This window comes from Pristiophorus japonicus, chromosome 10 (assembly GCF_044704955.1).
Source record: "Pristiophorus japonicus isolate sPriJap1 chromosome 10, sPriJap1.hap1, whole genome shotgun sequence".
Classification (NCBI taxonomy): Eukaryota; Metazoa; Chordata; class Chondrichthyes; family Pristiophoridae; genus Pristiophorus; species Pristiophorus japonicus.
In genome coordinates, this window is record NC_091986.1 from 224,292,976 (window position 1) to 224,318,146 (window position 25,171).

At 46.7% G+C, this 25,171-nt stretch overlaps 1 protein-coding gene across 1 annotated transcript in view; it reads left to right on the forward strand.

The window, feature by feature from the left end:
• Nucleotides 1-25,171, forward strand: part of LOC139275332 (F-box/WD repeat-containing protein 7-like) — a 278,013-nt gene that overhangs the window by 38,483 nt on the left and 214,359 nt on the right. The window lies entirely within an intron of this gene.

A 25,171-nucleotide genomic window follows, 5' to 3' on the forward strand; every position in this document is an offset into this window, starting at 1 on the left:
AGCAAGAATGTCCTTCCTCAGATTAGGAGACCAAAACTGAACAAAATATTCCTGGTGTAGCCTCACCAAGGCCCTATTCAACTGCAGTAAGGCCTCCCTGCTCCTATACTCAAATCCCCTAGCTATGAAGGCCAACATACCATTTGCCGCCTTCACCGCCAACTTTCAATGACTGATGTACCATGACACCCAGGTCTCGTTGCACCTCCCCTTTTCCTAATCTGTCACAATTCAGATAACATTTTGTCTTCGTGTTTTTGCCCCCAAAGTGGATAACCTCACATTTATCCACATTATACTGCATCTCCATGCATTTACCCACTCACCTAACCTGTCCAAGTCACTCTGCAGCCTCTTAGCGTCCTCCTCACAGCTCACACTGCCATCCAACTTAGTGTCAGCTGAAAACTTGGAGATATTACATTTAATTCCTTCATCTAAATCATTGATGTATATTGTAAATAGCTAGTGTCCCAGTACTGAGCCATGCGGTACTCCACTAGTCACTGCCTGACATTCTGAAAAGGACCTGTTTATTCCTACTCTTTGCTTCCTGTCTGCCAACCAGTTCTCTATCCACGTCAATACATTACCCCCAACCTAGATTTTGGGACTGAAGTCCAAGAGTTGGTTGTTAAACCCCCAAATCCATCCAGGACAAAGCAAGCCACTTGATTGGCACCCGATCCACCACCTTAAGATCATAAGAAATAGGAGCAGGAGTAGGCCATACGGCCCCCCGAGCCTGCTCCGCCATTTAATAAGATCTACCGTTTATGGCTGATGATCTTGGCCTCAACTCCTTTCCTGCCTTCTGCCCATAACCCTTGACTCCCCTATAATTCAAGAATCTGTCAATCCCAACATTGAATATATTCAATGACTCGGCTTCCACAGCTCTCTGGGGTGTAGAGAATTCCAAAGATTCACAACTTGCTTTCCCACCTATCTTTGTATCGTCAGTAAATTTGGCTATGTTGCACTCGGTCCCTTCAGCCAATATAGATTGTAAATAGTTGAGGCCCCAACACTGATCCCTTGGCACCCAACTATTTACAGTTTGCCAACCTGAAAAATACTCATTTATCCCGACTGTTTTCTGTTAGTTAGCCAATCCTCTATCCATGCTAATATATTACCCCAAACACCAAGCGTGCTTTTCTTATGTACTAACCTTTTATCGCTAGTCAGGGGAGCAGACAGGCATTTCTGCGGCCGCAGACGTGACTCCAGGATGGTATGTTGTCTCCCTGGTGCCAGGGTCATGGATGTTACCGAGCGGCTGCAGGGCATTTTGGGGGGAAAGGGTGAACAGCCAGAGGCCGTGGTCCATATCTGGACCAATGACATAGGTAGGAATAGGGATGAGGTCCTCCAGGCAGAGTTTAGGGAGCTAGGAGAGAAATTAAAAAGCAGGACTTCCAAGGTAATAATCTCCAGATTACTCCCGGTGCCACGAGCTAGTGAGTACAGAAACAGGAGGACAGAGCAGATGAATGCGTGGCTGGAGAGATGGTGCAGGCGGGAGGGCTTTAGATTCCTGAGGCATTGGGACCTCTTCTGGAGGAGGTGGGACCTGTACAAGCCGGATGGGTTGCATGTCAACAGAGCCGGGACCAATATCCTCGCGGGGGGGGGTTTAAATGAGCTTGGCGGGGGGGGGGGGTGGAAACATGAAAATAGCTTCAGTAGGGGGTGGAGTAAAGCTGAAATTAGAAAGCAAAATTAAAGTGAGTTTGAAGGACAGAGGAAACGAGCAGGAAAAAGGGTTTAAAAAAAAAAAATTTAAACGCACCTTGTCTAAATGCACATAGCATTCGTAACAAAATAGATGAGTTGACGGCACAAATAGATACAAATGGGTATGATCTGATAGCCAAGGTGACCAGGACTGGGAACTAAATATTCAGGGGTATTTGACAATCCAGAAGGACAGACAGACAGAAAAAGGAGGTGGGCTAGCTCTCTTGATAAAGGATGGAATCACTGCACTAGTGAGAAACGACTCAAATGATGAGGATGTTGAAAAAGTTTGGGTGGAGATAAGGAATAATAAGGGGCAAAAGTCACTGGTGGGCGTAGTCCATAGGCCCCCTAACAGTAGCAAGCCTGTTCGGGGCATAAACCAGGAAATAGTGGGGGCTTGTAACAAGGGAACAGCAGTAATCATGGGTGATTTTAACCTCCGTATTGATTAGACAAATCAAATTGCCAGGGTAGCCTTGAGGAAGAGCTAATAGTGCATAAGGGACGGGTTCCTAGAGCAGTATGTAACACAACCAACCATGGGGCAGGCTATCTTAGATCTGGTCCTGTGTAATGAGACAGGATTAATAAACAATCTCCGAGTAAAATATCCCCTTGGAATTTCAAATTCAGATGGAGGATGAGAAAGTTGGATTTCAAACCAGCGTACTAGCTTAAATAAAAGAGTCTACAAAGGTATGAGGGCAGAGTTGGCTAAAGTGGATTGGGAAAATAGATTAAAGTATGAGACATAGAAAATAGGTGCAGGAGTAGGCCCTTCGAGCCTGCACCACCATTCAATAAGATCATGGCTGATCATTCACCTCAGTACCCCTTTCCATACCCCTTGATTCCTTTAGCCGTAAAGGCCATATCTAACGCCCTCTTGAATAAATCCAATGAAGTGGCATCAACAACTCTCTGCGGCAGGAAATTCCACAGGTTAACAACTCTGAAGAGTATTCTGCCTTCGAGTTTTTGCCCCCAAAGTGGATAACCTCACATTTATCCACATTATACTGCATCTGCCATGCATTTGCCCATTCACCTAACCAAGTCACCCTGCACACTACCACTTGATCCTGTCACTGCTTTCCAAATGCGCTGTTATTTCATCTTCAATAATTGATTCCAACATTTTCCCCACTACCGATGTCAGGCTAACCAGTCTATAATTACCCGCTTTCTCTCTCCCTCCTTTTTTAAAAAGTGGTGTTACATTAGCTACCCTCCAGTCCATAGGAACTGATCCAGACTCGATAGACTGTTGGAACATGATCACCAATGCATCCACTATTTTTAGGGCCACTTCCTTAAGTACTCTGGGATGCAGACAATCAGGCCCCGGGGATTTATCGGCCTTCAGTCCCATCAATTTCCCCAACACAATTTCCCGCCTAATAAGGATTTCCTTCAGTTCCTCCTTCTCACGAGACCCTCGGTCCCTAGTACTTCCGGAAGGTTATTTGTGTCTTCCTTGGTGAAGACAGAACCAAAGTTGATGAATAGTGGCGTACATTTAGGAGATAATATATTCCATTGAGGAGGAAAGGATGTAAAAGAAAAGATAGCCATCTGTGGCTAACTAAAGAAATAAAGGACGGTATCTGATAAACTCACAATAAAGGATGAAACTGAGCACTGTGAGCAATGAGCAAGTGTGACCGTAGCTCCTTTAATGCGACTCCAGAGTGCAGGTACCGAGTGGGTGGCCTGCTTAATATACCGTGCTCCCAAGGGATGCTGGGATCCCTTGTGACTCCCAACAGATAGGCCCTCTAGTGGTAGTGTTATACAGGTTGCAAGGAGTTAAATATATAACATCACTCCCCCCGTGAAGTTAATAGTACACTTATTTACAAGGTGAGACGATCTGGGGCTTTTCGCTCCCTTGTCGGTCGTCTCGGTACAAATGCAGGTGTGGGTGAGTTGGTTAGTTCTTCACTGGGCTGTTGGGCAGCCGGCCTTGCCGGGCTGCTGGGGATGGTGTTCAACTTCGTGGTCAACCATGATGTCAGTTGCCACTTGTGTGTGTGTGTGTGTGTGTGTGTGTGTGTTGGAGGGTCAAAGTTGGTGGTGTCCTCTTCGATTTGTTTGTAGCTGTTGGTGAACCGCAATTTGATTTGGTCCAAATGTTTTCTGTGCGTTAGTCCATTGGCCAATTTGACCTGAAACACCCTACTCCCCTCTTTGGCTGTGACCGTGCCAGCGAGCCATTTGGGACCATTTCCATAATTGAGCACAAACACAGGATCATTGATCTCAATATCGCGTGACAAATTTACGCGGTCATGGTACACACTTTGTTGATGTCGCCTGCCCTCCACATGATCATGGAGATCAGGGTGGACAAGAGAGAGCATTGTTTTGAGCGCCTTTTCATGAGCAGCTCGGCTGGGGGAACTCCAGTGAGTGAGTGGGGTCTGGTGCGGTAGCTGAGCAGCACTCGGGACAGCCGGGTCTGCAGGGAGCCTTCCAACACACGTTTTCAAGCTTTGCTTGATGGTCTGAACTGCCCGTTCTGCCTGGCCGTTGGATGCGGGCTTGAACGGGGCAGATGTGATGTGCTTGATCCCATTGCGGGTCATGAATTCCTTGAATTCAGCGGTGGTGAAACACGGCCCATTGTCGCTGACCAGGACATCAGGCAAGCCGAGCGTGGCAAACATGGTTCGTTGGCTTTCACTGGTGGCCGCGACGGGCTTACAGACACATTCAATCCATTTTGAGTAAGCGTCCACGACAACCAAAAACATTTTGCCTAGAAATGGGCCCGCATAGTCCACATGGATCTCGACCGCGGCTTGGAGGGCCACGACCACAAACTTAGCGGTGCCTCTCTGGGTGCATTGCTCAGTTGAGAGCAAGTGTTACACTGGCGCACGCATGACTCTAAATCTGATTCGGTGCCGGGCCACCACACACGGGATCTGGCTGTGGCTTTCATCATAATGCCTGGGTGGGTGCTGTGCAGTTCACAAATGAACATATTTCTGCCTTTCTTGGGTAAGACCATGCGATTGCCCCACAACAGACAGTCCGCCTGCAGGGACATTTCGTCTTTGCGCCTGTGGAATGGCCTAATTGCCTCCTGAATCTCCGCTGGGACCTGGACCAGCTCCCATGGAGCACAGTTTTTTTTTAACCAAGGACAGTAAAGGATCCTGGCTGGTCCAGGTCCTGATCTGGCGGGCCGTGATGGGGGACTTTTCGTTCTCGAATGCATCCATTACCATGAGCAAGTCTGCTGGCTGTGCCATTTCCACTCTGGTGGTGGGCAATGGCAGCCGACAGAGCATCTGTGCAGTTCTCTGTGCCCGGTCCGTGGCAGATTAGATAGTTGTATGCCGACAACTATGTAGCAATCTTGTTGTGCGAGGCCCCTTGGGGAAGAGTGACCATAATATGGTAGAATTCTTTATTAAGATGTAGAGTGACTCAGTTAAATCAGAAACTAGGGTCCTGAACTTAAGGAAAGCTAACTTTGACGGCGTGAGGCGTGAATTGGCTAGAATAGACTAGCGAGTGATACTTAAAGGGTTGACGGTGGCTAGGCAATGGCAAACATTTATAGATCACATGGATGAACTTCAACAATTGTACATCCCTGTCTGGAGTAAAAATAAAACAGGGAAGGTGGCTCAACCGTGGCTAACAAGGGAAATTAAGGATAGTGTTAGATCCAAGGAAGAGGCATATAAATTGGCCAGAAAAAGCAGCAAACCTGAGGACTGGGAGAAATTTAGAATTCAGCAGAGGAGGACAAAGGGTTTAATTAAGAGGGGAAAAATAGAGTATGAGAGGAAGCTTGCCGGTAACATAAAAACTGAGTGCAAAAGCTTCTATAGATACGTGAAGAGAAAAAGATTAGTGAAGACAAACGTAGGTCCCTTGCAGTCGGACTCGGATGAATTTATAATGGGGAACAAAGAAATGGCAGACCAATTGAACAAATACTTTGGTTCTGTCTTCACAAAGGAAGACACAAATAACTTTCCGGATGTACTAGGTGACTGAGGGTCTAGTGAGAAGGAGGAATTGAAGGATATCCTTATGAGGTGGGAAATTGTGTTGGGGAAATTGATGGGATTGAAGGCCGATAAATCGGCCGGGGCCTGATAGTCTGCATCCCAGAGTACTTAAAGAAGTGGCCCTAGAAATAGTGGATGCATTGGTGATCATTTTCCAACAGTCTATCGACTCTGGATCAGTTCCTATGGACTGGAGGGTAGCTAATGTAACACCACTTTTTAAAAAAGGAGGGAGAGAGAAAACGGGTAATTATAGACTGGTTAGCCTGACATCAGTAGTGGGGAAAATGTTGGAATCAATTATTAAGGATGAAATAGCAGCGCATTTGGAAAGCAGTGACAGGATCGGTCCAAGTCAGCATGGATTTATGAAAGGGAAATCATTTTTGACAAATGTTCTGGAATTTTTTGAGGATGTAACTAGTAGAGTGGACAAGGGAGAATCACTGGATGTGGTGTATTTGGACTTTCAAAAGGCCTTTGACAAGGTCCCACATAAGAGATTGGTGTGCAATATCAAAGCACATGGTATTGGGGGTAATGCACTGGCGTGGATAGAGAATTGGTTGGCAGACAGGAAGCAGAGAGTCGGGATAAACGGATCCTTTTCGGAATGGCAGGCAGTGACTAGTGGAGTGCCACAGGGCTCAGTGCTGGGACCCCAGCTCTTTACAATATACATCAATGATTTAGATGAAGGAATTGAGTGTAATATCTCCAAGTCTGCAGATGACACTAAGCTGGGTGGTGGTGTGAGCTGTGAGGAGGACGCTAAGAGGCTGCAGGGTGACTTGGACAGGTTAGGTGAGTGGGCAAATGCATGGCAGATGCAGTATAATGTAGATCAATGTGAGGTTATCCACTTTGGTGGCAAAAATAGGAAGGCAGAATATTATCTGAATGGTGGCAGATTAGGAAAAGGGGAGGTGCAATGAGACCTGGGTGTCATGGTTCATCAGTCATTGAAAGTTGGCATGCAGGTACAGCAGGCGGTGAAGAAGGCAAATGGCATGTTGTCCTTCACAGCTAGGGAATTTGAGTATAGGAGCAGGGAGGTCTTACTGCAATTGTACAGGGCCTTGGTGAGGCCTCACCTGGAATATTGTGTTCAGTTTTGGTCTCCTAATCTGACGAAGGACGTAATGAGAGAGGATTAATTAGTAATCTCGTTGTGCGAGGCCCCTTGGGGAAGAGAGACCATAATATGGTGGAATTCTGCATTAGGATGGAGAATGAAACAGTCAATTCAGAGACCATGGTCCAGAACTTAAAGATGTGTAACTTTGAAGGTATGAGGCGTGAATTGGCTAGGATAGATTGGCAAATGATACTTAAGGGGTTGACTGTGGATGGGCAATGGCAGACATTTAGAGACCGCATGGATGAACTACAACAATTGTACATCCCTGTCTGGCATAAAAATAAAAAAGGGAAGGTGGCTCAACCATGGCTATCAAGGGAAATCAGGGATAGTATTAAAACCACGGAAGTGGCATACAAATTGGCCAGAAATAGCAGCGAACCTGGGGACTGGGAGAAATTTAGAGAACTCAGAGGAGGACAAAGGGTTTGATTAGGGCAGGGAAAATAGAGTACGAGAGGAAGCTTGCAGGGAACATTAAGACGGACTACAAAAGCTTCTATAGATATGTAAAGAAAAAATGGTTAGTAAAGACAAACTTAGGTCCCCTGCAGTCAGAATCAGGGGAAGTCATAACGGGGAACAAAGAAATGGCAGACCAATTGAACAAGTACTTTTTTCGGTATTCACGAAGGAGGACACAAACAACATTCCAGATATAAAAGGGGTCAGAGGGTCTAGTAAGAAGGAGGAACTGAGGGAAATCCTTATTAGTCGGGAAATTGATGGGATTGAAGGCCGATAAATCGCTAGGGCCTGATGGTCTGCAACCAGAGTACTTAAGGAGATGGCCTTGGCAATAGCGGATACATTGACGGTCAGTTTCCCACATTCCATCGACTCTGGACCAATTCCTATGGAGTGGAGGGTAGCCAATGTAACCCCACTGTTTAAAAAAGGAGGGAGAGAGAAAACAGGGAATTATAGACCGATCAGCCTGACATCGGTAGTGGGTAAAATGATGGAATCAATTATTAAGGATGTCATAGCAGCGCATTTGGAAAGAGGTGACATGATAGGTCCAAGTCAGCATGGGTTTGTGAAAGGGAAATCATGCTTGACAAATCTTCTGGAATTTTTTGAGGATGTTTCCAGTAGAGCGGACAAGGGAGAACCAGTTGATGTGGTGTATTTGGACATTCAGAAGGCATTCGACAAGGTTTCATACAGGAGATTAACGTGCAAAGTTGAAGCACATGGGATTGGGGGTAGTGTGCTGACGTGGATTGAGAACTGGTTGTCAGACAGGAAGCAAAGAGGAGGAGTAAATGGGTACTTTTCAGAATGGCAGGCAGTGACTAGTGGGATACCGCAAGGTTCTGTGCTGGGGCCCCATCTGTTTACATTGTACATTAATGATTTAGACGAGGGGATTAAATGTAGTATCTCCAAATTTGCGGATGACACTAAGTTGGGTGGCAGTGTGAGCTGCGAGGAGGATGCTATGAGGCTGCAGAGTGACTTGGATAGGTTCGGTGAGTGGGCAAATGCATGGCAGATGAAGTATAATGTGGATAAATGTGAGGTTATCCACTATGGTGGTAAAAACAGAGACAGACTATTATCTGAATGGTGACAGATCAGGAAAAAGGGAGGTGCAACGAGACCTGGGTGTCATGGTACATCAGTCATTGAAGGTTGGCATGCAGGTACAGCAGGCGGTTAAGAGGGCAAATGGCATGTTGGCCTTCATAGCGAGGGGATTTGAGTACAGGGGCAGGGAGGTGTTACTACAGTTGTACAGGGCCTTGGTGAGGCCACACCTGGAGTATTGTGTACAGTTTTGGTCTCCTAACTTGAGGAAGGACATTCCTGCTATTGAGGGAGTGCAGCGAAGGTTCACCAGACTGATTCCTGGGATGGCGGGACTGACCTATCAAGAAAGACTGGATCAACTGGGCTTGTATTCACTGAAGTTCAGAAGAATGAGAGGGGATCTCATAGAAACGTTTAAAATTCTGACAGGTTTAGACAGGTTGGATGAAGGAAGAATGTTTCCAATATTGGGGAAGTCCAGAACCAGGGGTCACAGTCTAAGGATAAGGGGTAAGCCATTTAGGACCGTGATGAGGAGAAACTTCTTCATCCAGAGAGTAGTGAACCTGTGGAATTTTCTACCACAGAAAGTTGTTGAGGTCAATTCACTAAATATATTCAAAAAGGAGTTAGATGTAGTCCTTACTACTCGGGGGATCAAGGGGTATGACGAGAAAGCAGGAATGGGGTACTGAAGTTGCATGTTCAGCCATGAACTCATTGAATGGCAGTGCAGGCTTGAAGGGCCGAATGGCCTACTCCCTCACCTATTTTCTATGTTTCTATGTTTCTCTGTTCTTGCTATTGAGGGAGTGCAGCGAAGGTTCACCAGACTGATTCCAGGGATGGCTGGACTGACATATGAGGAGAGACTGGATCAACTGGGCCTTTATACACTGGAGTTTAGAAGGATGAGGGGGGATCTCATAAAAACGTATAAGATTCTGACGGGACGGGAAGAATGTTCCCGATGTTGGGGAAGTCCAGAACCAGGGGACACAGTTTTAGAATAAAGGGTAGGCCATTTAGGTCTGAGATGAGGCGAAACTTCTTCATTGAGTTGTAAACCTGTGGAATTCCCTGCCGCAGAGAGTTGTTGATGCCAGTTCATTGGATGTATTCAAGAGGGAGTTAGATATGGCCTTTACCGCTAAAGGGATCAAGGGGTATGGCGAGACAGCAGGAAAGGGGTCCTGAGGGAATGATCAGCCATGAACTCATTGAATGGCGGTGCAGGCTCAAAGGGCCGAATGGCCTACTCCTGCACCTAATTTCGATTTTTCTATGACAGCGTGAGCGCCCATCTTTGGTTGCGAGCAGAGGCATTGGTGTTAACCCCTTTGCTCTGAGAAGAGCGATATGAACAGCTTGTGGTCAGTTTCAAGCTCAAACTTGAGGCCAAATAAGTACTGGTGCATTTTTTTTTACGCTGTAAACGCACACCAGAGCCTCTTTTGTTCAATCATGCTGTCGGCCCTTTCGGCCTTGGACAGACTCCTGAACGCATTGGCGATGGGTTGCAAAATCCCCGATTCATTAGCCTGTTGTAACACACACCTGACCCCGTATGACGACGCATCGCAAGCTAGCACTAATCGTTTACATGGGTCATGTAGGACAAGCCGTTTGTTTGAACACAACAGATTTCTGGCTTTCTTAAAGGCAGCCTCTTGTGAATTCCCCATACCCAGTCATCTCCCATGCGCAGTAGCGCATGTAGGGGTTCTAGCAGGGTGCTTAACCCAGGTAGGAAATTACTGAATAGTTAAGGAATCCCAGGAACAACCACAGCTCCATCACGTTCTGTGGTCTCGGCGCGTTCCTGATGGCCTCCGTCTTGGCATCGGTGGGTTTGATGCCGTCTGCTGCGATTCTTCTTCCCAAGAACTTGATCTCCAGCGCCAGGAAAACACAATTCGAGCGTTTCAACCTGAGCCCCACATGATCCAACCGACTAAGAACCTCTTCCAGGTTCTGCAAGTGTTCGATGGTGTAACCAGTATGGCGTCCTGGAAAACCATGGTGTGAGGAACCGACTTTAGCAGGCTCTCCATGTTCCGTTGGAAGATTGCCATGGCCGACCGAATCCCAAATGGGCATCTGTTATAGATGAACAGACCTTTGTTCGTGTTGATGCAGATGAGGCCTTTTGAAGACTCCACCAGCTCCTGCGTCATGTAGGCCGAGTCCAGGTCCAGCTTGGTGAATGTCTTCTCTCCAGCCAGGGTCGCAAATAGGTCGTCTGCCTTGGTTAGCGGATACTGGTCCTGGAGCGAGAAACAGTTAATCGTTACTTCATATATAGTCCCCACAAATTCTGACCATGCCGTCCTGTAAGTACCGGGACAATCGGACTGGCCCATTCGTTGAATTCCAACGGCGCGATGATGCCTTCTCGCTGTAGCCTGTCCAGCTCAATTTCCACTTTCTCACGCATCACATACAGTACCACCAGTGCCTTGTGGTGGATGGGTCGTGTACCAGGAACCAAATGGATCTGCACCTTTCGCCCCGGAGAAGCTTCCAATCCCTGACTCGAACAATGATGGAAACTTGCTCAGGACCTGGGCACATGAGGCGTCAACGACGGACGAAAGCGCTCGGATATCCTCCCAGTTCCAGCGGATTTTTCCCAGTCAGCTTCTGCTAAACAGTGTGGGGCCATCCCCTGGTACAATCCACAGCGGGAGTTCGTGTACTGCTCAGTCATAGGAGACTTTGACTTCTGCACTGCCAATTACAGGGATTAGTTCCTTGGTGTAAGTCCTTAGTTTGGTGTGAACGGAGCTGAGCTTGGGCCTGTGTGCCTTGTTGCACCACAACCTGTCGGCGGTCTTTTTACTTATTATGGACTGACTCGCACCCAGTTCCATCGATACTGGAATTCCGTTCAGTTCAACTTTCAACATTATTGATGGACATTTCGTGGTGAATGTGTGTACCCCATACACTTCTGCGTCGTCGGTTCGAGTCTCCGATTCAGTCTGATCCACAGTGGATCGATCTTACTCTGCAACGTGGTGGTTTGCAGAATTTGCAGCTCGCCTGCACATTCGCTGGAGGTGTCCCATTGTTCTGCAACCGTTGTACGCGTAGTGCTTGAAGCGGCATTGATGGGGCCGATCACCTCCACAGCGCCAACAAGGTGTTAACTGCCTCGCATTAATGATTGATAGTGGACTCTGGGTCATCCAAGGTTGGGCAGCAGCAGCCGGCGTGTACGTCCTGCCATGTATATTCCTGCTCGAAAACAACGTTACTTTGTTCACAGTACTGGCCGAAACTTCTTTACGCTGCAAAATCTGTTTGTTGTTGCTGGTGGACATAAATGCCTGGGCTATCGTTATGGCTTTACTTAAATTCGGAGTTTCAACAGTTAACAGTTTACAAAGGATTGCCTCATGGCTAATGCCCAGTACAAAAAAGTCTCTAAGCATTTGATCTAGGAATCCCTCAAGTCCTGCGAGGCGCCTTAGTTCGGCGACATAGCTCGCCACTTCCTGGCCCTCCGAGCGTTGACGCATGTAGAATCGATATCTCGCCATCAAAATGCTTTCCTTGGGATTGAGGTGCCCCCGGACCAGCGTACACACTTCTTCATAGGATTTCTCTGTTGGTTTTTCCAGAGCTTGAAGATTCTTCATGAGGCCATAGGTTGTTGCCCCACAGACGGTAAGGAGGATCACCCTTCGTTTGGCAGCGTTCTCATCCCCTTCCAGTTCGTTGGCCACGAAATATTGGTCGAGTCTCTCCACGAAGGCCTCCCAATCGTCACCTTCTGAGAACTTCTCCAGGATACCAACAGTTCTTTGCATTCTCATGCGGTTGTTCGTTACCTCGTCGCCAATTGATTGTACACATGCTCATAATAAAGGATGAAACTGTGTACTGTGAGCAAGTGTGACCGCAGCTCCTTTAATGAGACTCCAGAGGGCAGGTACCTCGTGGGTGGCCTGCTTATATACCGTACTCCAAGGGATCGTGGGATCCCTTGGGACTCCAACAGGTAGGCCCTCTGGTGGTAGTGTAATACAGGTTACAAGGGGTTAAATACATAACAGTATCCAATTAAAAGCAAGGGCATACAAAGTGGCCAAAACTAGTGGCCGGACAGAAGATTGGGGAGCTTTTAAAAGCCAGCGTAGAATGACACAAAAAATGATTAAGAAAGGGAAGATAGACCATGAAAGTAAACGAGCATGAAATATTAAAACAGATAGCAAGAGTTTCTCTCTGTATATAAAAGGAAAAAGAGTGGCTAAAGTAAATGTTGGTCCCTTAGAGGACGAGACTGGGGAATTAGTAATGGGGAACATGAAGATGGCAGAAACTCTGAACAAATATTTTGTATCAGTCTTTACGGTAGAGGACACTCACAATATCCCAACAGTGGATAGTCAAGGCGCTAGAGAGGGGGGAGGAATTAACACAATCAAAATCACGAAGGAGGTGGTACTCAGTAAGATAATGGGATTAAAGGCAGATAAATCCCCTGGACCGAATGGCTTGCATCCTAGGGTCTTAAGAGAAGTAGCGGCAGGGATAGTGGATGCATTGGTTGTAATTTACCAAAATTCCCTGGATTCTGGGGAAACATAGAAACATAGAAAATAGGTGCAGGAGTAGGCCATTCGGCCCTTCTAGCCTGCACCGCCATTCAATGAGTTCATGGCTGAACATTCAACTTCAGTACCCCATTCCTATTTTCTCGCCCTACCCCTTGATCCCCCTAGTGGTAAGGACCTCATCTAACTCCTTTTTGAATATATTTAGTGAATTGGCCTCAACAACTTTCTGTGGTAGAGAATTCCACAGGTTCACCACTCTCTGGGTGAAGAAGTTCCTCTGCATCTCGGTCCTAAATGGCTTACCCCTTATCCTTAGACTGTGACCTCTGGTTCTGGACTTCCCCAACATTGGGAACATTCTTCCTGCATCTAACCTGTCTAACCCCGTCAGAATTTTAAATGTTTCTATGAGGTCCCCTCTCATTCTTCTGAACTCCAGTGAATACAAGCCCAGTTGATCCAGTCTTTCTTGATAGGTCAGTCCCGCCATCCCGGGAATCAGTCTGGTGAACCTTCGCTGCACTCCCTCAATAGCAAGAATGTCCTTCCTCCGGTTAGGAGACCAAAACTGTACACAATACTCCAGGTGTGGCCTCACCAATGCCCTGTACAACTGTAGCAACACCTCCCTGCCCCTGTACTCAAATCCCCTTGCTATGAAGGCCAACATGCCATTTGCTTTCTTAACCGCCTGCTGCACCTGCATGCCAACCTTCAATGACTGATGTACCATGACACCCAGGTCTCTTTGCACCTCCCCTTTTCCTAATCTGTCACCATTCAGATAATAGTCTGTCTCTCTGTTTTTACCACCAAAGTGGATAACCTCACATTTATCCACATTATACTTCATCTGCCATGCATTTGCCCACTCACCTAACCTATCCAAGTCGCTCTGCAGCCTCACAGCATCCTCCTCGCAGCTCACACTGCCACCCAACTTAGTGTCATCCGTAAATTTGGAGATACTACATTTAATCCCCTCGTCTAAATCATTAATGTACAGTGTAAACAGCTGGGGCCCCAGCACAGAACCTTGCGGTACCCCACTAGTCACTGCCTGCCATTCTGAAAAGTACCCATTTACTCCTACTCTTTGCTTTCTGTCTGACAATCAGTTCTCAATCCACATCAGCACACTACCCCCAATCCCATGTGCTTTAACTTTGCACATCAATCTCTTGTGTGGGACCTTGTCGAACGCCTTCTGAAAGTCCAAATTTACCACATCAACTGGTTCTCCCTTGTCCATTCTACTGGAAACATCCTCAAAAAATTCCAGAAGATTTGTCAAGCATGATTTCCCTTTCACAAATCCATGCTGACTTGGACCTATCATGTCACCTCTTTCCAAATGCACTGCTATGACATCCTTAATAATTGATTCCATCATTTTACCCACTACCGATGTCAGGCTGACCGGTCTATAATTCCCTGTTTTCTCTCTCCCTCCTTTTTTAAAAAGTGGGGTTACATTGGCTACCCTCCACTCCATAGGAACTGATCCAGAGTCAATGGAATGTTGGAAAATGACTGTCAATGTATCCACTATTTCCAAGGCCACCTCCTTAAGTACTCTGGGATGCAGTCCATCAGGCCCTGGGGACTTATCGGCCTTCAATCCCATCAATTTCCCCAACACAATTTCCCGGCTAATAAGGATTTCCCTCAGTTCCTCCTCCTTACTAGACCCCCCGACCCCTTTTATAACCGGAAGGTTGTTTGTGTCCTCCTTCGTGAATACCGAACCAAAGTACTTGTTCAATTGGTCCGCCATTTCTTTGTTCCCCGTTATGACTTCCCCTGATTCTGACTGCAGGGGACCTACGTTTGTCTTTACTAACCTTTTTCTCTTTACATATCTATAGAAAGTTTTGCAATCCGTCTTAATTTTCCCTGCAAGCTTCTTCTCATACTCCATTTTCCCTGCCCTAATCAAACCCTTTGTCCTCCTCTGCTGAGTTCTAAATTTCTCCCAGTCCCCAGGTTCGCTGCTATTTCTGGCCAATTTGTATGCCACTTCCTTGGCTTTAATACTATCCCTGATTTCCCTTGATAGCCACGGTTGAGCCACCTTCCCTTTTTTATTTTTATGCCAGACAGGAATGTACAATTGTTGTAGTTCATCCATGCGGTCTCTAAATGTCTGCCATTGCCCATCCACAGTCAACCCCTTAAGTATCATTCGCCAATCCATCCCAGCCAATTCACGCCGCATACCTTCAAAGTTAGCCTTCTTTAAGTTCTGGACCATGGTCTCTGAATTAACTGTTTCATTCTCCATCCTAATGCAGAATTCCACCATATTATGGTCACTCTTCCCCAAGGGGCCTCGCACAACGAGATTGCTAATTAATCCTCTCTCATTACATAACACCCAGTCTAAGATGGCCTCCCCCCTAGTTGATTCCTCGACATATTGGTCTAAAAAACCATCCCTTATGCACTCCAGGAAATCCTCCTCCACCATATTGCTTCCAGTTTGGTTAGCCCAATCTATGCATATTAAAGTCACCCATTATAACTGCTGCACCTTTATTGCATGCACCCCTAATTTCCTGTTTGATGCCCTCCCGAACATCACTACTACTGTTTGGAGGTCTGTACACAACTCCCACTAACGTTTTTTGCCCTTTGGTTTTCTGTAGCTCTACCCATATAGATTCCACATCATCCAAGCTAATGTCCTTCCGAACTATTGCCTTAATCTCCTCCTTAACCAGCAATGCTACCCAACCTCCTTTTCCTTTTATTCTATCCTTCCTGAATGTTAAATACCCCTGGATGTTGAGTTCCCAGCCCTGATCATCCTGGAGCCACGTCTCCGTAATCCCAATCACATCATATTTGTTAACATCTATTTGCACAGTTAATTCATCCACCTTATTGCGGATACTCCTTGCATTAAGACACAAAGCCTTTAGGCTTATTTTTTTTAACACCCTCTGTCCTTTTAGAATTTTGCTGTACAATGGTCCTTTTTGTTCTTTGCTTTGGGTTTCTCTGCCCTCCACTTTTCCTCATCTCCTTTCTGTCTTTTGCTTTTGCCTCCTTTTTGTTTCCCTCTATCTCCCTGCATTGGTTCCCATCCCCCTGCCATATTAGTTTAACTCCTCCCCAACAGCACTAGCAAACACTCCCCCGAGGACATTGGTTCCGATTCTGCCCAGGTGCAGACCGTCCGGATTGTACTGGTCCCACCTCCCCCAAAACCGGTTCCAATGCCCCAGGAATTTGAATCCCTCCCTGCTGCACCACTGCTCAAGCCACGTATTCATCTGAGCTATCCTGCGATTCCTACTCTGACTAGCACGTGGCACTGGTAGCAATCCCGAGATTACTACTTTTGAGGTCCTACTTTTTAATTTAGCTCCTAGCTCCTTAAATTCATTTCGTAGGACCTCATCCCTTTTTTTACCTATGTCATTGGTACCAATGTGCACCACGACAACTGGCTGTTCTCCCTTCCTTTTTAGAATGTCCTGCACCCGCTCCGAGACATCCTTGACCCTTGCACCAGGGAGGCAACATACCATCCTGGAGTCTCGGTTGCGGCCGCAGAAACGCCTATCTATTCCCCTTACAATTGAATCCCCTATCACTATCGCTCCCCCACTCTTTTTCCTGCCCTCCTGTGCAACAGAGCCAGCCACGGTGCCATGAACTTGGCTGCTGCTGCCCTCTCCTGATGAGTCATCCCCCTCAACAGTACCCAAAGTGATGTATCTGTTTTGCAGTGGGATGACCACAGGGGACCCCTGCACTACCTTCCTTGCACTACTCTTCCTGCTGGTCTTCCATTCCCTCGCTGGCTGTGGACCCTTCTCCTGCGGTAAGACCAACTCGCTCCACGTGCTACTCACGTCATTCTCAGCATCCAGCAGATTAGAAAACTGCAAATGTAATGTCCCTATTTAAAAAAGGAGGCAGACAAAAAGCAGGAAACTATAGACCAGTTAGCCTAACATCTGTGGCTGGGGAAATGTTGGGAGTCTATTATTAAAGAAGCAGTAGCAGGACGTTTGGAAAAACATAACTTCCCTTTCATAAATCCATGCTATCTCTGACTGAATTATGTTTGACAAATTTGCTGGAATTCTTTGAGGATGTAACGAACAGGGTGGATAAAGGGGAACCAGTGTATTTGGACTTCCAGAAGGCATTTGACAAGGTGCCACATAAAAGGTTACTGCACAAGATAAAAGTTCACGGGGTTGGGGGTAATATATTAGCGTGGATAGAGGATTGGTTAACTAACAGAAAATAGAGAGTTGGGATAAATGGTTCATTGCCAAAACGAGAATCAGTAACTAGTGGGATACCGCAGGGATCAGGACTGTGACCCCAACTATTTACAATCTATATTAACGACTTGGAAGAAGGGACTGAGTGTAACATAGCCAAGTTTGCTAATGATACAAAGATGGGAGGAAAAGCAATGTGTGAGGAGGACACACAAAATCTGCAAAAGGACGTAGACAGGCTCAGTGAGTGGGCAAAAATTTGGCAGATGGAGTATAATGTTGGCAAGTGTGAGGTTATGCACTTTGGCAGAAAAAAATCAAAGAGCAAGTTATTATTTAAATGGAGAAAGATTGCAAAGTGCTGCAGTACAGCGGGACCTGGGGGTACTTGTGCATGAAACACAAAAGGTTAGTATGTAGGTACAGCAAGTGATCAGGAAGGCCAATGGAATCTTGGCCTTTATTGCAAAGGGGATGGAGTATAAAAGCAGGGAAGTCTTGCTACAGTTATACAGGGTATTGGTGAGGCCACACCTGGAGTACTGCGTTCAGTTTTGGTTTCCTTATTTGAGAAAGGATATACTTGCTTTGGAGGCAGTTCAGAGAAGTTTCACTAGGTTGGTTCTGGAGATAATGAGGAAAGGTTGAGTAGGTTGGGCCTCTACTCATTGGAATTCAGAAGAATGAGAGGTGATCTTATCGAAACGTATAAGATTATGAGGGGCTTGACCAGGTGGATGCAGAGAGGATGTTTCGACTGATGGGGGAGACTAGAACTAGAGGGCATAATTTTAGAATAAGGAGCCACCCATTTAAAACTGAGATGAGGAAGAATTTCTTCTGAGGGTTGTAAATCTGTGGAATTCGCTGCCTGAGTGCTGTGGAAGCTGGGACATTGAATAAATTTAAAACAGAGATAGACAGTTTCTTAACTGATTAGAAACATAGAAATTAGGTGCAGGAGCAGGCTATTCTCCCCTTTGAGCCTGCACCACCATTCAATAAGATAAGGGAATAATGGGTTATGGGGAAACTGGCAGGGAAGTGGAACCGAGTGCATGAGCGGATCAACCATGATATTAAATGGCGGAGCGGGCTCGAGGGGCCGTATGCCCTACTCCTCCTATTTCTTATGTTCTTGTGTGGCAATTTATCGAATGCCCTTTGCAAATTGAAATACACTACAGCTACTGGTTCCCCTTTATCCACCCTGCTCATTACATCCTCAAACAACCCTAACAAATTTGTGAAACATGATTTCCCTTTCATGAAACCACGTGACTTCAACATTCACTCCCTCCACCACCGGCGCACCGTGGCTGCAGTGTGTACCATCTACAAGATGCACTGCAGCAACTCGCCAAGGTTTCTTCGGCAGCACCTCCCAGCCCGGTAACCTCTACTGCCTGGAAGGACAAGGGCAGCAGACGCATGGGAACACCACCACCTCCACGTTCCCCTCCCGTCAGCCACAAGGTAGTTGAAGTGGCTTAGACCCGGAGATCACAAGCGTTTCCAAGAGCCGGCACAGCTACAGTGCAGCTTGATTTATGTCAATGTGGGGGAGGAGGCGAAATGAAGGAAATCAAAAATTAATAAAATCTAGTTCCGTCTCCAAGTCATACACCATCCTGGCCTGGAAATATCGGCTGTTCCTTCACTGCTGCTGGGTCAAAATCCTGGAACTCCCTCCCTCACAGCACTGTGGGAGCACCTTCACCACACGGACTGCAGCGGTTCAAGAAGGCGGCTGGGCGATTGGGAATGGGCAATAAATGCCGGCCTTGCCAGCGCCGCCCACATCCTGAGAGTGGAATATGAGTGTTCATGGCCGTGGTATTGTTTGCAGTCTGGTGGTAGTTGATGTATAATACCAACTGGCAGTCGAACTGTCCCAGACAGGAGGTAATTCTGCTTGTACATTGTGCTCGTGCATTCACAGCCCTGTTTCCAGCTCACCACCCCCTTCTCAAGAGGCAATTAGGGTTGGGCAATAAATGCAGGCCTTGCCAGCAACACCTACATCCCAGGAATGAATACATTTTTAAAAACTTGTGGTACTGAGCCAGGTTAATACAGGTCGGTAGGTCCCGTGTTTTGTGGCACAGAAGGAATACGACTGCTGTTCCCTTCACTAGTTTGGATGACGTGCTGCATGTTCGGCTGCGTTATCATTTGTACAAGTGCTTTCACAATTGTGCTGAAGTGCACCATGCACCACCTGCTGGCTGCTCCCAGGTACTGCAGCATTTCCAGCTGTATTCAGCCTCCTTTGTTACTCTGCAGTGGAATTAATTAACACCAGTCTTTGTTCAGTACTCTCGTAATACAATAACTGTTTAGTGATATGGATTCGATCTAAGTACAACATGAGCTGCACATTGGTAAAGAGCAGACATCAAGGCAACCTCACTGAAGTCTTCAGGAGTAAGAAGGGAATTGAGAAAGCTGATCCAGGTAAATTGTTCACTGTAGCAAATGGTTCCGGTATGGGGGGGACGGGGGAGGAGGAGGTGGCAAGTTAAAAATAAGCAAGTTTTTAGGGGAGGAGGTGGGAAGAGAAGTGAGAGTCGGGCTGAACTTTTCACTTAAAGGGTAATTAATCTGTGGAATAAGTTACCAAGTCAAGACAGTTATGGCTGGGAGCAAGAGTTAAATAGACATGTTCCCTTGAGACAAGGTGAGTGGCTGGCCTGGGCTTGATGTCTGAAAAAGGGTGGGGTGTTGGGCAATTTTAGGAACAGGAAGTTGGCCTGGCTAGAGTAATAATGGATGCTGTTATCTAATGAACACTCTGCATGCCAAAAGTATGGGGAAGGAAGAAAGATACACAGAAATATGGATACAAGGGTGGGGAGAAGGGAGTGAGATAAACAAGGAAGGAGTGTGTGTGCGCAGGAACTTACTATTGGGCAGATGGGGGAGGGGGGTGCCTCAGCTTGCAGGGCCGAAGCCAGCAGGTACAGTCATGGCCATCGAGTGTGCATCTTTGCTGGCTTCACAGGGTCACATCAGAGTCATTGTGTGCGCCCCCGGTGCATAACTTCAGTGTAGGCTTCAGCACACACCCACGTGTAGCCTTCTGAACTCAGACCAACACATGGCTGCACCAATAAAAGCTCCCTTTCACCCCAGCCACTCGTCACTGTCTTTGCTTCCAGGCCAGGCCAGGGAAGGAGAGGGCATTGTATAAGAAACTTGGGGCGGGAAAACTAGTTGTTTTAATTTAGCATCTTCTAAAAAGGAGATGGATTAATATCTGCGAGGTTTCGGGGTATCGAAATATTGAGCAGCCCTGGAGGATGGTTGAAGGTAACTGGTCTTCCCTAAAGTAGAGGTGATGTGGCAGGCAAATCCATGATCGAACTGTACAGGGGCTCGGAGTAGAAAGGAACTGATGGGCTGAATGGCATCCTCTCACTCCAAGATATCCTTCTGTCTTTACAGCTAGATTTCACCTGTTGTTTAAGTCATGTTTATTGACTTGATTCACCTCCTAGTCCAGCACTTGGCAGCCACCTTCCCTCCGACAGGATGGGAATTCTTTTCCTGTAAGCTCCTTCCTTTAACCTTCCTTTTCCCGTTCCCAAAAAAAGACTTGGAATTCAATTGGTTCTGCAGCTGCTAAATAGATGCACTTTGGTCACTCTGCCTTTAATCATTCAGGCCCTGTGCTCTGCGCTGGTGCGTAGGTTAGCCACTCTGCACCTGTCACGGCAACCTCCATGTTACCATCAGTGCACAGCACTGCAAGTTTGAGATTCATGTTCAAGGAGTAATCTACTGGTTCAAAGTTTGTTCTTAAAATGCAACTTCCACCCTAGAGTGTTTGCGAAATGGGCTTGTAGCCCATTCACCGCTTCCACATAGGTTTATTACACCGCAGAACAACTGTCCCATGAGGCCCCACTGTTGGTCTACCCTCTTGCAGTCCAATTGGTTCCTCACTTTGCTCGGGCACAGTCATTTGCCCATGTGACATTTTTGGTTTTCTGTGCCTTTTGTTTGCACGTTGAAATTTTTGAGGTTGCAGACTGGGAGAAATTACCGATGAGGTTGGTGCAAAGGACCTGAATAAAATAAGGATTGCTGCTAGGTTACCAACTGCTGTTAATCTGCTGTCTTGTACTGTGTTCCTGATTGCTTCTACAGATGTTAATTCAGCTCCTCATACTGTCGGCAGTTCCTCCCAATCTGAAAACCCAAAAGAGTGTTCGAAGTTGAAACATAAAGTTGTTCCACCGACTTCTGTAATGATCAGACTGTGTGTTTATCATTGTCGCTTATGCAGCCAGGAGCAGATCTTTTGTGTAGGATTCCCCTGATGTAACACCGCAAACGTATGAATGGAAAATGAGACCCGTGGGAAGGGTTCCCCATTTGTGACGCCACTGGACCAGAATGTCGCATCCTTCCGCAGAAGGTTGCTCCCGAAACACACGGACACTTTCCCCAATTTTCTCCCATTCTCTCTCGAAAGCACTGCAGTTTGCTGTGGCGCGGTTTCATGATTGGCAGTTGCCCTCCAGGTAGTCTGTTCTTAAGCTTAGATGGTGAGTGTGATGAGTGTTCAACCAAGCTGGACATCATAGCTGTGGGCTCTGTTAAATCCAGTGACCATCCATGCACGATTTACAGAAAAACTCATTGATTATCAGTCGTGGTCAGGAGTGGGGAAACCTGCAGGACCTTCGCCCCTCTGCTTTCCGCTATCCACCCAGAAGCCTGGCGACTAATGTTAGCTCTAACCTGCGTGGCCGCGCAGTGAAGGGAAAGCTCCCAGGCTTTGCTATTGTTCGTACCGTGCAGGCGCAGGAATTTAAAGCACAGAGTCTAGAGGCTGCACAGAACAAAGTGCAGCTCACAGGGAGCATAGCTGGACACATGGGTCAATTGTAATGCCCCGATCACTGGCACAGCTAACAGCTTCGTCAATAAGCTGCAATAACTTTTTTTTCCAACATTTAAGATTGGTTATGATTATTTTGAATGTACATCTAATCCTAGGTCTGTTTTGGACATATTTTACTGATTCTCATGGCAAGGCGCACCTTTTTCAGCACGTGCTAAAATTGCAGGGATTTTCTTGAACAGGTATCTTGGTGTTAGACTGGATATGATTGTTGTTGATGTGATCATGTTTAATATGCTCTTTTGAAGTAACAATTTTTCAATTGGGGGGAACTGAGAGATATTCAGCCTGGAGTTCTGCTCCAATTGCTGCTGGACTAGAGATAGTGGGTGTAGACGGATAAGGCTTGGCTCTGTGCTCTCCAACTCTCGCATGGTTAGATGAGGTTCAGTCAAGATTGTCAGCATCCGTACAACTGTGCTCAGCACCTTCAGCAAAGCTAAGTCCCAGGTATTCAATTAACCTCCTGGGGTGCTGGCCAGCTCCAATCAGTTGTTTTATTCATTCACAGGATGTGGGCGTCACTGTCAAGGCCGGCATTCATTGCCCGTCCCTAATTGCACTCGAGAAGGTGGTGGTGAGCCGCCATTTCAGAGGGTAGTTAAGAGTCAACCACATTGCTGTGGGTCTGGAGTCACATATCGGTCAGACCGGGTAAGGGCGGCAGATTTCCTTCCCTAAAAACCAGATGGATTTTTACGACAATCCGGTAGTTTCATGGTGCTCGTTTTTTTTCTTCCAGATTTATTTAATTAACTGAATTTAAATGACCTGGATTACTATTACCATAACGTAACCACTATGCTACCGTTCCCGATAACCCGTACTACCAATCGAGCAAATTGTCTGGTAATTCACCTTCCTGTCTATGGGATGCAAGTGGCACAGAAGGGCTGCTCTGTGTGCCTCTCACCGCTCCTCTGCCACACACATTCGCCACATCTCCGCCATGATCTCTCGCCGCTCCTCTGCCACAAAACATTCGCTGCACCTCCGCCACGATCTCTTGCCGCTCATCCGCCCTGACCTTCCCGCTCCTTCGCTGTACCTGAGCCCCACCGATGTTCCTGCCCACGCTCCAGACAGCGACCTGGGTTTTGAGGATGTCACCGCGTGGCGGTGGTGCGAATGTTTGTGGCGGAGGAGCGGCGAGAGATCATGGCGGAGGTGCAGCAAATGAGTGTAAGGGGGCCAGAAGAGCCGAGGGCCCAGGGGCAGCACTGGGTCCGTGCAGCAGAGCAGGTCTCCAGTTGTTCTGGTTAACCCATGCCACTGGATAAAGGCCTAGCTTTGTCAAGCCCATGTGGTGACTGATGTGAACGTGTTTTTAAAAAAAAATCTACGCACAGGCACCTTCCACCCTCTCATTGGAGTTCAGGACTGGAATATCGGTCCTTCATTGAAACACCTTTTGGTGTGGAAGCAAGTCACCCTCGTTCGAGGGACCGCCTAGGATGATGATGATGTGCCTATTTGATGTTTACTGTACCTCATGTTTGAGATGTTTCACTGATGACGCACGAAATAAATGCAAACACATATCTTTAATATCTACAGCCCAAGTGGCATTGCTGAGAGAATGACACCACAGATTCCTGAGAGCAGAGGCACATGGTTTGCTGTCTCTCCTTTTCCTTAATTTTAAAAACTTTATTTGAATTGGACATGTGGAACCAGCTGTTAGAATATCGCATCCGTTCCACTGCTCATTATTCCCAGTCAAAGCTGTTTCAGTGTGGACTCTCTTACTCTGAACTGAAACATGTGATTTTATGCATGATCGGAATAGGATTGTGTGACACCGGACCACTGGTTGCCCCTTTTATCATGGTCTTTTCCACGACCTGTCGAACTAGGAAGCCCACCTTGTTTTCCTTTTGAAAAGGTAGTAAATATTCTGACTTATTGTCATTCAGGCTAAGACTAATAGTTGAATTTATTTACAACTAAGATGGGACAGTTACACAGTGAGGCAGAAGACAGTTTTATAAAGACTGGATTCAAAACCCAGAATTGGACATTATACTGATAGGGCACAGGAAGAACAACCCGACTCGCATTGTTCAGGCTTCATATCTCTCGAGGCCTTGTGGAACTTGGACCAGTGATTTATCCTTGTTGGTTCAGTCGTTGGAGATGATAAGCAGCAAATGTAAACTTTGACGTCATTTCTGATAGAATTCAAGCAATGGTCTGATGGTCTTGACCCTCCCTGAAGTGTGGGGGGTGTTTCTAATATGTCTGTCATAGCGTACTGAAATCCATTTTAAATTAACATTATTCTGTCTAAAGAATGAGCTTACAGCGAGGATGTTTCGCCTTGTGGGGGAATCTAGAACCCAGGGGGCATAGTTTCAGAATAAGGGGCCGCCCATTTAAAACTGAGATGAGGAGGAATTTCTTCTCTCTGAGGGTTGTAAATCTGTGGAATTCTCTGCCCCAGAGAGCTGTGGAGGCTGGGTCATTGATGTATTTAAGGTGGAGATAGACAGATTTTTGAACGATAAAGGAGTTGAGGGTTATGGGGGAGCGGCCAGGGAAGTGGAGCTGAGTCCATGATCAGATCAGCCATGATCGTATTGAATGGTGGAGCAGGCTCGAGGGGCCGAATGGCCGACTCCTGCTCCTATTTCTTATGTTATTTATACAGCACCTTTCACAGCCTCACGATGTCCCAAAGTGCTTCGAATCCAATGAAGTACTTTTGAAGTATAGTCACTGCTGTAATGTAGGAAAGTGATGGGCTGTAGAATCTTTCCTGTTTGGGACATGACTGAGCCCTGCTTTGATTCACTTCAAAGCCAATTGTGTAGTTGGGTTCACTTGTGGCATGATTTTCTTTTAGAATCTGCCAGTGTTGTTGCTCGGCACGTGACTCTGAACATTTTGGAAATCCGAAGTGTGTGGCGGTTGGCTCGTTGGCTATCTCGTGGCTGCTGTTGTGTCTGCCATGGAATCAGTTACTTTTTGTGAATTTTGTGTCCTCATTCTAC